The 17,316-nt window shown below is 40.5% G+C and overlaps 1 pseudogene; it reads right to left on the reverse strand.

Annotated features, from left to right (window-relative positions):
- Positions 1 to 1,292: 1,292 nt before the first annotated feature.
- LOC102844424 lies at positions 1,293 to 17,164 on the reverse strand (annotated as a pseudogene).
- Positions 17,165 to 17,316: the final 152 nt, after the last annotated feature.

Below are 17,316 nucleotides of genomic sequence, written 5' to 3' on the forward strand. Positions count from 1 at the left end.
TGTGGTAGAGTTTTTCATGCCTGAAGGGAAGATGGGTTCTTGATCTGAAAACACTGCTCTAGAAATTAGTGGGACAGCTACCCCACCTGTGTTTCACTCTGAACTTCTGACTAAAGGGAAGGTTCAGTTCAGGACCTGTGAGAGCAGCCTCTTGTAGCTAAGTCAGATCAACGTGCTCTGGATTAAAGGCTAGTTGATTGTATGTGTAGGCACAGGTGTGGAGCTGAATGGGGGGGGGGCGGAGAGGGGAATGGGGGCTGGGTATACTCTCTCCTGACAGGTCGGTGGGGCCCAAGAAAACTCATTCAAGTTCTTACTGACCTGCTCATTCCTGGCCGGTCAGTTGGGCCTAAGAAAACTCAGTCAAATTCTTACCAACCTACTTGCTTCTGGCAGGGGGGGGGGGTCCCACAGAGGCGTGGTGGTCACTTCCACTGGGGTCTGAAGCTCACTGCTCTTGTGGCACACTGCTCCTGTGGCTCCCAAATTAATTATTTTAATAAAAGTTCTGACTCAAACTCCTACTGTCTGCATTGCGCCACGTTGGGCTCTGCAAAGCATGTTGGTTTCTCAAGTAGCTAATTTCTATGCAGCTTGCTGCTCCTACAACTCCTAACTCTGTTTCCTCCTCCACCACCATCTTGGTTCTTCAGGCCAAAATTAAAAAAAAAAAAATAGATAAATTTTGGTAAAGCCCAAACCCGTAAAGTTCCTAAGACACAAAGTAGAACCAAGCTTAGAAGGCCTAGCTCATGATATAAAAAGTCTGACAAATATAGCCAGAAATAACCAGGAAAGGATAAAATAGGTGAATGGGACTTGTTGCTGTTGTTATGTGCTGTCTGTGCTCACTTTGTCCTTGCTTTTGGACTTTTTAACTTTGCCACTGGCATCTGCCCTCTAGGCTTCAGGCTTAGCCTCAGCCTTTTTTCCTCCTTGTCTGGCTTTTCATCAACCATCTTGCAAGATGGAAAGCAAACTGCACACATTAAAAGAGCACAATTTAATATGCTTTGAAAAATATGCACACTTATGAAGCCATCACCACATTAAAATAAGGAGACTATCCATAAAGACCTTTCCTCCCACAAAAAAGATTTATCAAGTTCAAAATAGTTCCCATATATACACCCACTCATCACAGCCATCTTTGTTGTAACCATTTCTGTGTTTATAAATGCATTATCTCTGAGAAAAAAAAAAAAAAATAGTTCCCATAACCTCTTTCTGTTGTCAGTTAGGAGCATTGTTCTTGCTAAGTCTCCTGTGGGGCAAAGCCAGCATTTCTCCAGTTAGAGGACTCTGAAATAACTGTCAAAGAGAATGTCTTCATGGCTCACCTTGTCAATGAAGGAGGCAAACTTGTTGAGGGTCTTGATCTGGTCAATTTGCAGATTGAGGGGAGTGAGGAGATTCTGGTTGACTGTGACCTCTTGGATGCCCTCAGGAGAGCAGGCAGGGAAGCCAGAGCCCCCATAGCCACCAGCAAAGCCAGCTCCTCCACCAAACCCAAAGCCTCTAGCAGCTCCAGTGCTCAAACCAAATGCACCAGCAGCTTCTGCTCCAAAGCCAAAGCCACCTCCAACTCTGCTGCCATATCCACTCCTCATGGCACAGCTGCCACCTCCAATGGCGATTATCCTGGAGCCTCCCAGGCTGTAGAGGCTCCTGCTGCCAAAGCCAGCTCCTCCGCAGGCCCCAGTGAGGCCCCCACTGCCCCTGGAGCGGGACACAGAGACGCTGCTGAAGCCTGAGCGGCAGGTTCTGGGGATGCTGGTTGAGCTGGTACTGAAGGCACAGGGCTCATGGTGGATTTGCTAGACATGGTTCTCTAAAGATGAGAAGGTTAAAAAAGCTTGTGAAGTGGGAGTGTAGAGCTCAGAGGAGCAGAAAGCAAAGAATGTCCTCCCAGCAGCGCTTTATATATGGTGAGAATGGGCTGGGCTCAGTCCTGAAAGGTGAGCTTGCAGGTTGGGATGGGCTGAACTTAGTAAGTACTGAGATAACGCCAAGATTACTAGGATAGTTGTGAAATATGAAAGTTGCTCTTTCAGTATTTTGTTGTTTTTAAGTGCAATTCTACCCACTATAACTCAATGCGACCCTAGGAAAAGCAGATCTGAACCTTGTGCTAACATACACCATCAAGATCTGATATGCTTGAGCCCGTTATTAAAATTACTGTGCTAATCCATCTACTTGAGGATCTTCTTCTTTTACCCTCTATTTCTCCCTGTTTGATTTTTGTGGTTTTGTTTGTTTGTTTTTGTTTTTTTGTCCAAATACTGGCCTGGCCTGACAATATTTTGACCTCTAGAAGTTTCACCATTCTTATCTCTAAGGAGCACTTGTTTGTTCTTTTGGCAGTTCATGGGGATACTCAGGATTCTTCTCAAATATTGCAATTCAAATCATCATTTTTTCTGCTATCATTCTAATTCATTGTTCAATTTTCAAATTCACAGGAAAAAATTGGATAAGTCACATCTTAGTCTTTCAACTGACATCCTTGCCTTGACAGCAGATTTTCCCATTATATCATGTCTTTTCATTTCTTACCTTGTCTTACAATGAGTGTTGATTGTGGATATATCTAAAAGGCAATCATGGACAGCTTAAATATTTTCTTTCTCTCTGATGATGTTAGCTATTGGTTCAATGGTGAAGATTTTTGTTTTCTTGATATTGAGATATAATCCTTATTAAAGACTTTGGTCTTTGATCTTTGCAGCAAATGCTTCCAGTCCTTTTTTCTTTCTGTAGGCAAGGTTGTGTCATCTGCAGAACACAGGTTGTTGATTCATCTTCCTCCAAGTCTGATGTCACATTCTTCTTCAAATATTCCAGCTTCTAGAATAGTTTGGTGAACATAAAAATGGAATTCATATAGAGAAAGAATACAACCCTGATTTGAGTGAAGTTTACACAGAAAATTTGTCTTCCAAATCACAATTCACTTAGTCTATAATGTGTGACTTAAGTACAATCCTCATTCTATTACAGCATTCTTTCATTCCTCCCAGACCTTCTCATTTCCATTCATCCTTCTTTTCTGTCCTTTCCTAACTTCTGAGCTTTATCGCTGGGCAGAAGTTGCCTTTTTGATCTTGTGTGGTTGCTTATTCTAAGGAGTGTGATCTTCCCTGGTGTTGTTAATCACCTTGCAGCTATGTCTAATATGTAGCCATATCTAATGACTGGATGTGAAGTTAAGGTGGTGACTTCAGTTTCAGGCCTGAAGAAAGGTTACTGTTCATAGTCTTGGAGGTTCCATTAGCCTCTATCAGATCTGTAAGTCTAATATTTTTCTTTGATTTTTTAAATTTTGTGTCCTAGTTTTCTTTCTCTCTATGAAGGATTTTTTTAATGTTTACTATTGATTTTTTAAATTTTCAATGAAAATTTACAGAGACTTTGGACTTCCATTCATTCATTGTTGCACTTTTCTCCCCTCCCATCCCTCCCCCACCCCCCACCCCCAGTACACTACCCTCTTGAAAAAGTAAAAGAAAAATTCTTTCATTGTTTTACAATCCCTCCCCCCAGGTCCACTCCACTACGCAGTCTTCGGTCTGGATTCCTGGCATGACAAAAATACCTAATCACATATCCCTTTTAAACAATTTTCTCCCTCATCTGTTTCAATGCAGTATGCATTATTGAGCCCATCATTCTCAGTTTCCCCCAATGTCAAGGTCAGTCCCGTTTTACAACATTGGCACCATGCAGTATTTGTCCTATTGTGACTGAGATATTTCACTCAGCATAATGTCCTTCAGGGTCACCCACTTTGTATAATATTTCATGAGTTCCTTATTTTTCATTGCAGCATAGTATTCCATTGTGTAAATATACCACCGCTTCTCTATCCATTCATTTGTTGACGGGTGCTTAGGTTGTTTCTAACTCCTTGCTATTGTGAACAAAGCCATGATAAACATGGGTGTGCGTATATCTGCTTGGGGGTCAGTTATGGTCTCTTTGGGGTATATTTACAGTAGTGGAATTGCTGGGTCAAATGGTATTGGTATTTATAACTTTTTGAGAAAGCGCCCTACCACTTTCCACAGTGGTTGCACCATTTTACACTCCCACCCACAGTGAACAAGGATTCTAGTTTCTCCACAACCTTGCCAGCATTTGTTGCTTGCTGTTCTGTTAAATTTTGCTTTTCTGACTGGGGTGAGATGATATCTCATAGTTGTTTTGATTTGCATCTCTCTTAGAGCTAGGGATTTTGAACATTTCTTCATGTGCTTGTTAGCCTTCTGAATGTTTTCTCTGGTGAAGTGTCTGTTCATATCTTGTGCCCATTTTTTTCAACTGGATTATTTACCTTTATCTTGTTGTGGTGCTCAAGTATTTTATAAATTCTGGATATAAGTCCCTTATCTGATATGTCATTACCAAGTACATTTTCCCAGTCTCTGGCTTCCTTTTAACCCTGTTGGAGAAGTTTTGGGATGTGCATTATGAAGGAATTTTTAATTGCAATTCTTTTCATAACCATCAGCATCCTGATGCCATCTGGTCATGAAACTAGAAATGATTCTTTAGTACTTTAGACTCCTCATCTTTTTTTTTAAACTGAAAATTAAGAAAAAGTTTATTCTGGCATGCTGTGGAAAAGAAAAAGGATAGATAAAAGAGTGAGTGAACTGCACAGCCAGCAAGCTAGCTAAACCAGAAACTCCAGAAGCTTGTATTTGCAAAAAGATTTTATACATATCACACTATTGCAGTACTGGGATAACTTGGGATTGCTGTGATACTGAGCGATGAGCCACTGGTGTGTCAAATAGCATAAGGGTTATTACCCATTATGGACATAGTTTGATAGAGCTCCCAGATTAAGACAGACTTGGAAGCAGGATTGGCATCCACTTCTTAATTAACAGGCCTTTGGAAAGCCTGTGCACACTAGAGTGACAATCATTAGAGAAAAGGGTTCAGATCATTTGTTCATAAGATCTCTACGAGTCATACTCAACTAGAAGGCACTTAACAACACACTATTGAAGTTCTCCTTATATCAAGGTAATAAAGAAAAAGTGGGGTATCTATACATTTGATTTTCTGGCTTCTTAGATAAGAGACCTTTTGTTATGGGTTGTTTTTGTTATTGTTATGTGCCGTCGAGTCTCTTGCGACTCAGTGACCCTACTATGTACAACAGCCCTAAACTCTGCTCTGTTCAGTGCCAATCGTACTGTCTCTGACACTCCCATCCCGATTACCCCTGATTAATCACTGAATCAATCCACCTCATAGAAGGGCTTCCCCTCCTGCGCTGTCCCTCCACCCTCCCAAGCATGTCCTTCTTCAAGGACAGGTCTCTCCTTACAACATGTCCAAAGTATGTTAGACAGAGCCTCAGAATCCTTGCCTCCAAGGAGCCATCCGGTTTAACCCTTTCTAGGATGAATCTGTTTGTTTTCCTAGCAGTCCATGGTACTCTCAATACTCTTCTCCAGCACCACAGCTCAAAGGCATCAATTCTCCTATCTTCCTTGGTCATTGTCCAACTCTCTGATGCATAACAATTGATTGCAAAGACCATGAACTGTATCAGATGCACCTTAGTCTCCAGAGAGACACCATTGCTCTTCAGTACTTTGGAGAGGTCCCTAATAGCAGACTTTCCCATGGCAATACATCTTTTAATTTCCTGGTTACTGATGCCAAGAGTGTTGACTGTGGAGCCAAGCAAACTAAAGCTGTGAACAATCTGAATCTCTTTGCCATCCATCCTGATGCTGCCAGTTGGCCCAGTAGTGAGAATCTTTGTCTTCTTGACATTGAGCCTCAATCCATATTGGAGGGTGCAGTCCTTGACCCTCAGCAGCAAACACTTCAGGTCCTCCTTAGTTTCAGCAAGCAGGGTTGTGTCATCTGCATAATGCAGATTGTTGAGAGATCTTCCACCAATCTTGACCCCACATTTGTTCTCATAGAGCCCAGCCTCTGGATAATCTGTTCTGCGTATAGGTTGAAAAGGTATGGAGATAGGACACATCCCTGGCGTATGCCCTTCCCAATTTTGAACCATGCAATGTTTCCTTGCTCTGTTCTGACTACCGCTTCCTGGTCCAAGTATAGGTTTCTCACTAGCACGATCAAGTGTTCTGGGATTCCCATTCTTCTCAGAGTCAGCCACAGTTTGTTATGATCCACGCAGTCAAATGCCTTGGCATAGTCAATGAAACACAGATAGACATTCCTCTGGTATTCTCTGCTTTCAGCTAAGATCCATCTAGCATCAGCTACAATATCCCTAGTACCAGGACCTCTTCTAAACCCAGCCTAGACTTCTGGCAATTCTCTGCTGATGTGCTGTTCCCATTGTTTGTGGATAATCTTCAGTTATGGGTAGTTGCCTCTTATTTCCATCTTATCAGATACCAGACTATTTGTATAACACAGAGAGGGGTAATGCATAACTGTTGTTATGTGCCATCAAGTCACTTGCAACTCAAAGGGACTCTATACAACAGCTCTGAATCCTGTCCTATCCTCACTGTCTCACTGACACATCTACCACCATTTTTTCAGTTACTGTGTCAATCCATATCATCCTGAAACTTCCTCTTTTACACTGTCCCTCTATCCTTCCAGGCGTCATGCCCCTCTCCAAGGACTGGTCTCTCCTGGCAACATGCCCAATATGTGTGAGATGGAGCTTGGAAGAGAGAATCAGAAGCCATCTTCTAGTCCAGGTTGATAGGGCTTAGAAATGTAAATGCAGCAGCCCAAGCTTTGTTATTAGTGGCCATTTTGCTTTTAAGATGTAAATGTTATGTGTGTGTGTGTGTGTGTTACAATAAAGGAGGTTTGCCTTCAAGGTGGGTGAAACTCAAGAGTTGACAGCATGAAGGTTTCTGTGAATTTGCTACAGGCCAGAGAAATTCAGAATCAGTCCACTATTCAAGTGCTATTGTTGCTGGGCAGCATGCATGGTTGTTTTATACTAAAACATTTCCCCCTCTTGATTAGAGATTGAAGAATCCACATTGATGGTCATCACTGCGTAGACATCTGGACTTAAGGGAGTTCTCCTGGAGGCCATTGCTGGGCATTTTGAAATCATGGCATTTTGTCAGATACTGGCATAGCAAGTAATTGAGAAGACCTGGACTTGGATCAAGCAATGTAACCCATTAAATGGAGAAATGTCCTCCCCTTTAACAAATGGTGCTGGCAAAACCAGACATCTGCCGGCAGAAGACAGAAATAGGATCCATGTCTCACACCATATATGAAAAATCAACTCAAGGTGGATCAGAGACCTGTGGGTAAAACCTCAAATTATAAAGAACATAAAAGACAAAATGGGAACAGAAGTAGAAGCCCTGGTCTATAGGCTTGCAAACATAGCTAAAAATGCACAACCAGGAGAAGGTAAGATCAACTAATGGGGCTTTCTTAAAATCAAATATATCTCTGTGTACATAAAAACTTTTTCACTACAGTAAAAAAAAAATCCCATAGATCTGGAAAAAGACATTTGGCAAAGACATTTCAGATAAAGGTCCCATGAACAAAGAATATGACAAGTTCTCCTCAAGAAAAAGACTGATAACTCCCTAACAAAAATGGGCAAAAGACATGAAAAGACCTTGATTTACTTTTTAATGCACTTTTTGGTTTCTAGAGACTTCATAATAAATGGACTCTTGTTTCTAACCTATATAACTCAGTTTTTGTTTTATGCTAAGGAAATTCCATCACCACTACATGAGTTAATTTGTCAAGAGTGCCTAGTTTATAGTAAAACCCTCATTGTTAAGATTTGTTTTGTGTTTACAACAATGCTTATATTTGCTGTATTTTTTCAGAGTATTCTTCACTGGATTTTTCTTAGATTTGTAACTGTAGGCATCTCAGTTTCCTGAAACATTATTTATCATAAACTCTATTTCTATGATACATTCTATATTTTGTTTTAGAATTTTTTAAAACTTTTAATTTTGTTGTTTGAAGAAAGGTTTTACATTTTGTGTTCTTTTTGGTTTTTTGTAATTCATGAGGAAAGACATAGAATGGATCATTTTCCTCTGATAAGTCAAGTTTAGGAGTCTCTCATTCACATATGTATGCATAAAATATTGTATTTTTTAATTAACCTAATTATTTAACTTGGAAACATTATTTCTCCACTTTCACATCATGAACACAATCTCACTGAGACAGATATCATTATCCTCAATGCCTTTATCTTCCCTAAAGCCGTGTGAGCCAGCTGAGAGTCTTCTAGAACAGCCTATGTTCATACTCAAACCATGCCCATTGTCATTTACGGAATTATGACTCATAATGATCTTCCATTGAGTTTCTAAGGCTGTAAATCATTATGGGAGAGGACTTACCATCTTTTTCCCCATGAAGTTCCTGTGGAGTACCACTATCCTTTCAGTTAACAACCTGACACCTAATGTACTGTGCCACCAGGTTCCTTAATCATGTTTATTGTTGTTAGATGCAATCATCAATCATGTGGACTAGGACTCATAGTACTTCTTGGAATAAGAGATCTGAACCTTGCTCTATCCTGTGCCATCTTCACCAGCTAGATAGGCTAAAATCCATTGCTACAGTCCCTAAGTCAATCAATCTTGTTGAGGGTCATCCTCTCTGTCTCTGATCTTTTCTTTCCCAGTATGTCTTTTTCCAAGGACTGGCCCCTCTTGATAGCATGCCCGGCATATGTGAGATGACCTTTCAACATCTTTTGCCATAAGGGAGCTTCCCAGTTGGTCTTCTTTCAGGACACCCTTGTTGTTCTTTTGGCAGTTCATGGGATTTTCAGTACTATTCTCCAACTCCACAATGCAAAGGGATTGATTCTTCTTCTTTTATCTTTATTCATTGCCCAACTTTCAGATATATCAGGAAATACTGTATGGTTTGGATATGAAACACCTTTTTTTTAAAAAAAAAATTAATGAGCGTCAAAACCCAACCCAACCTCAGAGCAGCACAGATAATGATGTCGTCTTTCTAGGTTGTTCCCATGCTTTCGGCCAGAGTCATCCACATGAAGAACAACCCTGTTTCCCAAGCTGGGATTCACTATCAGCACACCTCTGGAATGCAACACTGTAGTCTTTAAACCAATACCTTTGCTCTCTAGTAGTTAGGAGAGGTGCTTGATAGCAGATTTCCCCAATACAATAGCTCCTTTGATTCCATGTCTGCTTGGAGAGGTCCCTAACAGCAGACTTGCCCATGGCAATACATCTTTTAATTTCCTGGCTACGGGTGCCAAGAGTGTTGATTGTGGAACCAAGCAAACTAAAGCTGTAAACAATCTGAATCTCTTCACCATCCATCGTGATGCTGCCAATTGGTTCAGTGGTGAGAATCTTTGTCTTCTTGACATTGAGCCTCAATCCATATTGAAGGCTGCAGTCCTTGACCATCTGAAGCAAGCACTTCAGGTCCTCCTCAGTTTCAGCAAGCAGGGTTGTGTCATCTACATATATCCACTTTAATTGTGCAAGAATTTACATTGTGTGGGATGACCTAACTTCCCAGAAATGTATTTCACAAATAATACTTGTAGCCTGAATGGCCACCAGGAAGGGAGTTTGTCACAGTCAGCTCACGGCTCACCTTGGTCTGGTACTAGGACTCGGCCTCAGCCCTGCTCCTCTGGGCAATCTCTTCATATTGGGTTTTGACCTCAGCAATGATGCTGTCTAGGTCCAGGTTGAAGTTGTTGTCCATGGACAGGACCACAGATGTGTCTGAGATGTGGAATTGAATCTGAGGCAGTTCCTGCAAAATATAAGATTGTTATACCCTCTTTTCCAGAGACATTCACAGGAGTCCCATTTGAAGAATCTTCCACCATTACTTAATGCCATTAGATTAAAGAAAAGGAGAGTAATGATACTTACAGATTTATATATAGTTTTCAGGAAATTGACCTCATTTGTAAGACTATCCACATTGGCTTACAGGCCAATCTTAGTAATACAAGCAGCATCAACACCTTGGGGAAAGACCAACAGTCTGGATCAATTGAATCCTCATCTCCAATCTATTCCATTGTTAAGCTCCTTTCTTGTTCTCCTTTCCAATTGGTCAGGGACACAGAGTTCCCTCCTTCAGCAAAAACCCAAAAACAAAACCAACAAACAAAACCCAAAACAAAACAGAAGATTAAGGGAACCTAAGAAACCCAACTTCTTCAGAGTCACAAATTCATTCTCTGCTGTTGTGCGTTTGTTGATTTCATCTTCATATCTAAAACAAAGATAGAGTATCATTGAGCCAGTGGGTATGATAATTTAGAAACGTTAGCTTGGGTTTACTATATCCAATGAAATTGAATATTAACACATTGATATTTGTTGTCATGGAGCCTATTATTTTTATTTTTCTTAAATTGGTTTTTTTTTCCCTCTTCTCCATCTATTCCCCCTCACTTTGTCCTTACAGGTTTATACGTGGGCAATAACTGTGAATTTCCTTTACTAAGTCATGAACAATCCTGCTACCAAAATAAAGGTTCACATTTTTAATTCGCCAGCTGCTCGGCAGGATAATGGTGGACTATCTCCCTTCCATGCTGTTTATGGCCTCTGAAACCTGCTGGAGGGTCAGCTATGGGTCTGTTCTAACTAGATGGTATGCAACAACAGTAACAACAACAAAAGTTTTGCTAAGAAATTTTGTCTGTACATACGCTCATTGATCCTGAAGTGTGATTTTCAGAAAATATATTCCATTTAAATTTATTTTTAACTCACTTGTTCTTGGTGTCCTCAACTTGGTCTTGCATGCTCCTGAGTTCTGAGTCCAGGGGGCCTCTCTCCCCATTTATACTATCCAACTGTCTCCAGAGGTTTTTGATATACTGCTCAAACAGGATTTCCAGATTCTGGCTTATAGGCTTAATGCCCTGCTCTTGGAGCAGAGTCCACTTGGTGTCCAGGACCTTGTTCTGCTGCTCCAGGAACCGCACCTGGACAGAAAACAAAGTGATCATTGGTAGCCAAAGGAAAGAAGGGAAAGTTCTTAGTGTACAGGCATGCCTGGGAGGTCTCCATGGTTTGGACTAAGTGGAGCAGGTCAGAGGCTCATGTTGAGAGTCCTGTTTCCCAATTCCTTTTCTTCACACTCTACAGAACTGCTTATGAAACTCCCCAGAAGACCTGTTAGGATTTTTTCACTTTGGAAGTTATAACCTGTCAGTGATTTTCAGTACACATTTCATCACTTGACAGAATTCTGGTGGCCTACTGGTGAGAAGCTGCCCTGCAATCCTAGAGGCACACAGTTTGAATCCACCAGCTTCTCCGCGGGAGAAGAATTGGCAATCTCCTCCCATGTGATTTACGCCTCTGAAAACCAGCTGGAGGGTCAGCTATGAGTCCATTCCTTGATGACACACAACAACAATGTCTCTTCACAACAGGAATATTCTTTTGTTTGAAAAGAATATTGGGAGAATGTATCATAAAAAGTTATTCTTACATTTAGGAGGAATGGTAACTGCTATATCATTAAGAGCTTAGAATCCTATTTCTCATTTATTAATGAGATTCCTCCAAAACATCCTTGGTTTATGACTATATCCTGTTTCTTGAGTCACTTCCATTTGCCAATAGAATTTAAGAAGCTTTCTGCCTTTGGACAGAATATTTTTTTTCCCTTTTGAAATTATTTATTTTATTCTTTAGTGGAATATATTGAGTAAAACATATATCAATTTATTAGTTTCTACATGTAAAATTCAGTGACATTGATAACCTCATTTTTTTTTGTTTTTAAGTTTCATTTATTGCGATATCTGAGGAATAATTATTGGAATAAAGGTTGTTTGTGAATCTTTTAAAGTTACTCTAATAGTAAGCTTTTCATCACTTAGGAAATGTAGAGTTAATTCAGAATTAATTTTAAAATCAATATCTGTTTTATTTCTCTGGGATCTAGAGGACTGAAATTAATTTTCCCAATTGCTTTAGAATTACAATTGGGTTATTTAACCTACTTAATGAATGTTCAAACATTTTTTTATTATTTTAAGGATATTTTAATTGAAATTTTAATGAAAGTTTATAGACTGGATTTCCATTCATTCATTGTTGCACATTTTCCTCCCTGCCCACCTCTCCCCACAGTTCTCTTTTCTCCTTGAAAAGAAAAAAAAATTCTTTGTTTTATAACCCCCTTCAGTTCACTGTTGTTGTTGATTGCCTTCAAGTCGAGCATGACCAATAGCGACCCTCTAAACAAAAAGCCTGAAGACTTTCTATAACTATCAACATTTGTCCAAGTTCATAGAGACATGTTATTTACCAATCCTGCTTCCAAACCTGTCATAGTATGTTATTGGTTTTATGTGCCATTGAGTCACCTACAATGTGTAGTGACTCTATGTACAGCAGCTCTGAACACTTCCCTGTCCTGAGGCAGTCTCACTCACTCTGACACCAACCCCCATCACTCCAGTTACTGTATCAGTTTATCTCATCTGGAGTCTCTCTTGCCTTCATTGTCCTTCCAACCCTTCTGAGCATGATGCCCGTCTCCAAGAACCAATCTCACCTGGCCACATTCTCCAAGTAAGTGAGGTAGAGCTTCAAAAACCTAGCATCAGGGTTGGGGTAAGACTGAGAAAAACTGGATAAATTGTGTATACTGCACTGAAACAGATGAGGGAGTGAATAATTTAAAGCGGTGTATGATAGGGTATTATGGTTATCACAAGAGTCCACAATTAAGGTTGTATCGTGGAATGTATTTGGGGCAGTGGGAGGGGTGCGGGGTGGGGGTGGGGAATGTGTACCAGGGATGGAGTGTTTCTTTTACTTTTTAAAGAGAGGAGCGAACCTGGGTGGGAGAGAGGGCTGGGCGGGGAGAGAAGTGCAGCAATGAATGAATGGAAATCCAAAATCTCTGTAAATGTTCATTAAAATTATTTAAAAAGGAACAAACAAAAAAACCCCCCAACTTCCATGAAAAGACTTGGTTTCACCCTCCCTAAGACCTCTTTGTTTTCTTGGCAGTCCATGGTATGTTCAAGACTCTTCTCCAGCACCACAACTTGAAGGCATCTATTCTTCTTCTGTCATCCTAAGTCATTGTCCAACTCTCTGAAACATAACAAGTAATTGAGAAAACCATGCCTGGATTAGGCACACCTTTGTATCATGACTGATATCGTCGTTCTTCAGCACTTTGGAGAGGTCCATGACAGCAGATTTTTCCCAATGCAATTCATCTTTTAATTTCCTGGCTGCTGGTGTTAAAAGTGTTGATTGTGGATCCAAGCAAGCTGTAATTGTTAACAACCTCAATCTCTTCTCCATCTAAGATGGTGCTGCCAATTGGCCCAGTGGTGAGAATCTTTGTCTTCTTGATGTTGAGCTTCAATCCATATTGAAGACTACAGCCCTTGACCTTTTGCAGCAAGTAAGGTTGTGTCATCTGCATATTGTAGGTTGTTAATGAGTCTTCCTCCAATCCTGATGCCACACTCCTCTTCATAAAGCCCTGCTTCCTGAAATGATCTGTTCTGTACACAGACTGAAAAGGTATGGGGACAGGATGCATCCCTGACACAGTCCTTTCCTGATTTTGAACCATGAAGTCTTTCCTTGCTCTATTCTGAGGACTGCTTCTTGGTTCAAGAACAGGTTTCGTATAAGCACAACCATAGCACTTACTCTGGTATCTTCTCATGAAAATAATATTGAATCATATATTCCTTTTAAACAGTTCTCTCCCTCATCTGTTTCAATGCAGTGATATTTTTAAGTGATATTTTTAGCTGTCCATTTCCAAACTATTCTGCTACTAATAATATAAACTCATATTTATCCCCCTTGACTTAAAATTAAGTTTCCCTGTAACCAGCCTTTAATTTGCAATTGCCCAGAATATTCTGAGGTAAGAGGTTGGGGGAGGGAGGAATTATGCAACAGTAAATGAGTTGTTTTTTTTTTGTTGTTGTTGTTAAATGTGAACTGGGGCAGAAAGTGAGGAAAATGTACAAATATAAATGGATTAAAAACCAATTTTTCTGTACACTTTCTTTTAAATAACAATAATAAAAAAAGTAAAAAATAAAAAATTTAAAAAGTTACCACCTCAAAAGAAAAAAAAAAGGTGAGCATTTTACCACTGTACTACCACTGCTGTTGTTGTTATGTAGAGAAAAAAGGGGGGAGGAATATTCTGAGATAAAAATTAAAGACTTTACCGTTCCCTTTCTATGCTTCATGTTAAAGATAAAAATTTGAGAATTTTTCCTTGATATGAAAGAGGGGCATTTGAAAGATTCATCAAGTTCAGAATTGTTCCCATCATGTCTGTATGTTACCAGTCAGGAGTCAGCGTGAACCCTCTAGAATGCTAATCTGAGCCTACTTCCTTTTCTTACTAAATCTCCCTGACACGAGATCTTGTATCTCCAGTTAGAGGAGTCTGAAATAGGTCCAAAGAGAATGTTCTACTGGCTCACCTTGTCAGTAAAGGAGGCAAACTGTTCCCTTTCCTCCATCTTCACTCTCTGGATAGTTGGGCCAATTTGCAGGTTGAGGGGAGTGAAGAGATTCTGATTGACAATGACCTCTTGGATGCCCCCAGGAGGGCAGACAGGGAAGCCAGAGCCCCCATAGCCACCAGCAAAGCCAGCTCCTCCACCAAGCCCAAAGCCACTAGCAACTCCAGCACCCAAACCAAATGCACCACTGGCTCCTGCTCCAAAGCCAAAGCCACCTCCAACTCAGCTGCCATATCCACTCCTCATGGCACAGCTGCCACCTCCAATGGCGATTCTCCTGGAGCCTCCCAGGCTGTAGAGGCTCCTTCTGCCAAAGCCAGCTCCTCCATAGGCCCCAGTGAGGCCCCCACTGCCCCTGGAGTGGGACACAGAGACGCTGCTGAAGCCTGAGCGGCAGGTCTTGGGAACTCTGGCTGAGCTGGTGCTGAAGGCAAGGTGGCTTGTGGTGGATTTGCTAGACGTATTTCTCCAAAGATGAAAAAGTGTGGAGATCTTCAGAACTTAGAGGAGTAGAAAGCAAAAAATGTCCTCCCGGCAGCACTTTTATATATGGTGAGAATGGGCTGGGCTCAGTTCTGAAAGGTGAGCTTGCAAGTTGGGAATCACTGAGCTTAGTAAACACTGAAATCTCACCAAAATTACTAGAAAAGTTGTGAAATATGAAGATTGCTCTTTCAATACTTTGTTGTCCTTACTTGCAATTCTATCCACTAGGACTCATTGTAACAGTACAAACAACAGGTCTGAACCTTGTGCTAACACGTACCACCAAGACCAGGTATGCTTGAGCCCATTGTTAAAATCACTGTGTTAATCCTTCTATTTGAGGGTCTTCCTTTCTTTCTCAGACCCTCTATCTTTTCCAGTTTGACCTTTTTATCCAAGTCCTGGGCCCTCCTGACATCCTTCTTAAACAATGGGAGAACTGTCACCATTCATGCCTCTTAGGAAAATGCCATTTGTACTTCCTCCAAGACAAACTTGATGTTTGGTTTTTTTTTTTTTTCTTTTGGCAGCCCTTGGAAATATTCAGTACTCTTCTCCAACACCACAATTAAAAAGCATCAGCTCTTGTTCTATTATCCTGATTCATTGTTCAACTTTCAGAAACATAGGAAACAAAAAGCCCAAGGCTCACATCATTTACATCTTAGTTTTTAAATTGACATCTTTGACCTTCAGTACCTTAGAGAGGCTCTTGACAGCTGATTTTCCCAATGCAATGTGTCTTTGTTAATTGTGGACCCATGTAAAGTGCAATCACTGACAGCTAAAATATTTTCTTTGTCTGTGGTGGCACTGGCTATTGGTTAAGTGGCAAGGATTTTTGCTTTCTTGATATTGAGATGTAATCCATATTGAAGACTGCAGTCTTGGGTCTTTATAGCAAATGCTTCCAGTCCTTCTACATAACACAGGCTCCTCTCATCCTGTTGCCACATTCCTCTTCATTTATTCTTGCTTGTCCAATGATTTGTTCAGCATACAGATTTAAAGCACATGCATAAAGGATACAATCCCATTTTGAGTGAAAGTTTGCAGAGAAAATGTGTTTTCCAAACCATGATGCATATAGTTGATATTGTGTGTCTTGAGTACTATCCTCATTCTATAACAGCATTCTTCCTACTTTCCCCCAGAATTTCCCATTTCCATTTATCCTTACTTCCTGTCCATTCCTGACTTCTGAGCTTTATCCCTGGGCAGTAGTTACCCCTTTGATCTCCTGTAATTGATTGTTATAAGGAGTGTGCTCTTCCCTGGTGTTATTAATCACCCTGTAGCCATGTCTAATGTTTGCCTAGAAGCAGAGTCAAGGTGGTAACTTCAAGTGCAGGCTTGAAAAGAGATTAGTATCCATAGCCTTGGGGGTTCCGTTAGTCTCAATCAGACCCATAAGCCTCATCTTTTCTTTGATTTTTGACCTTTGTGTCACAGCTTTCTCTTACTCTATGAGGGATCTTCTATTGTAAATCTTTTCAGAGCCATCAGCAACATGGCACCATTTGATCATGGAAGAAGTGGTCCTTTAGACTGAAAGTCTTTATTTTTTTTAATAGTGTCTTTTGTTTCAAATGGTGAGAGTCCAAGAGTGTGTGTAAGATGGTCAGTTGCAATCTTTTGGGACTTCAATCACTATGCACCAAAGTAGGATGCACAACATTGTCTTTGCCGACTATGCTATGTGCACAATATAGGTGTTTGGTTGGACTGTGGGTGTTTGCTTATGGATAAGACGTTTCCATAATTTTCCCCTCTGTTTCCTGTAATGTATACCTGGATTTATGCAAATACAAGTGAGACTAATCTTATTACCATACAGATTTGACAGATAATATTCTTTACATTTATTTTCTTTTAAATTTTTAAATAAAATTTTTATTTTATACTGGTTTACTTACAAAGTTCATATACATTGTTTTAAACACCTGATCTCTCCCATGTCATTTGCCCGCCCCTCTCTCCACCCATCAAATTCTGTGACCCTATGATTAACCACACTTTACATTTATGTATGTATGTATACTGGTTTATTTACACAGTTTGTATACATTGTTTTTCACATGGGAACTTTCCCATTACCTTCACCTCCCCCTTCCTCCACCCATCAAATTGTGTGACCCTATGATTAACCACCCTCTACCCCATGTCCAATTACATCCTATCTCCATACCTTTTCAACCTATATGCAGAACAGATTATTCAGGAGGCTGGGCTCGATGAGGAGAAATGTGGGGTCAAGATTGGTGGACGATTTATCAACAATCTGCGTTATGCAGATGACACAACCCTGCTTGCTG

The sequence above is a fragment of the Elephantulus edwardii genome, unplaced genomic scaffold, assembly GCF_000299155.1.
Source record: "Elephantulus edwardii isolate Elephantulus edwardi_28Jun2011 unplaced genomic scaffold, EleEdw1.0 scaffold00030, whole genome shotgun sequence".
Classification (NCBI taxonomy): Eukaryota; Metazoa; Chordata; class Mammalia; order Macroscelidea; family Macroscelididae; genus Elephantulus; species Elephantulus edwardii.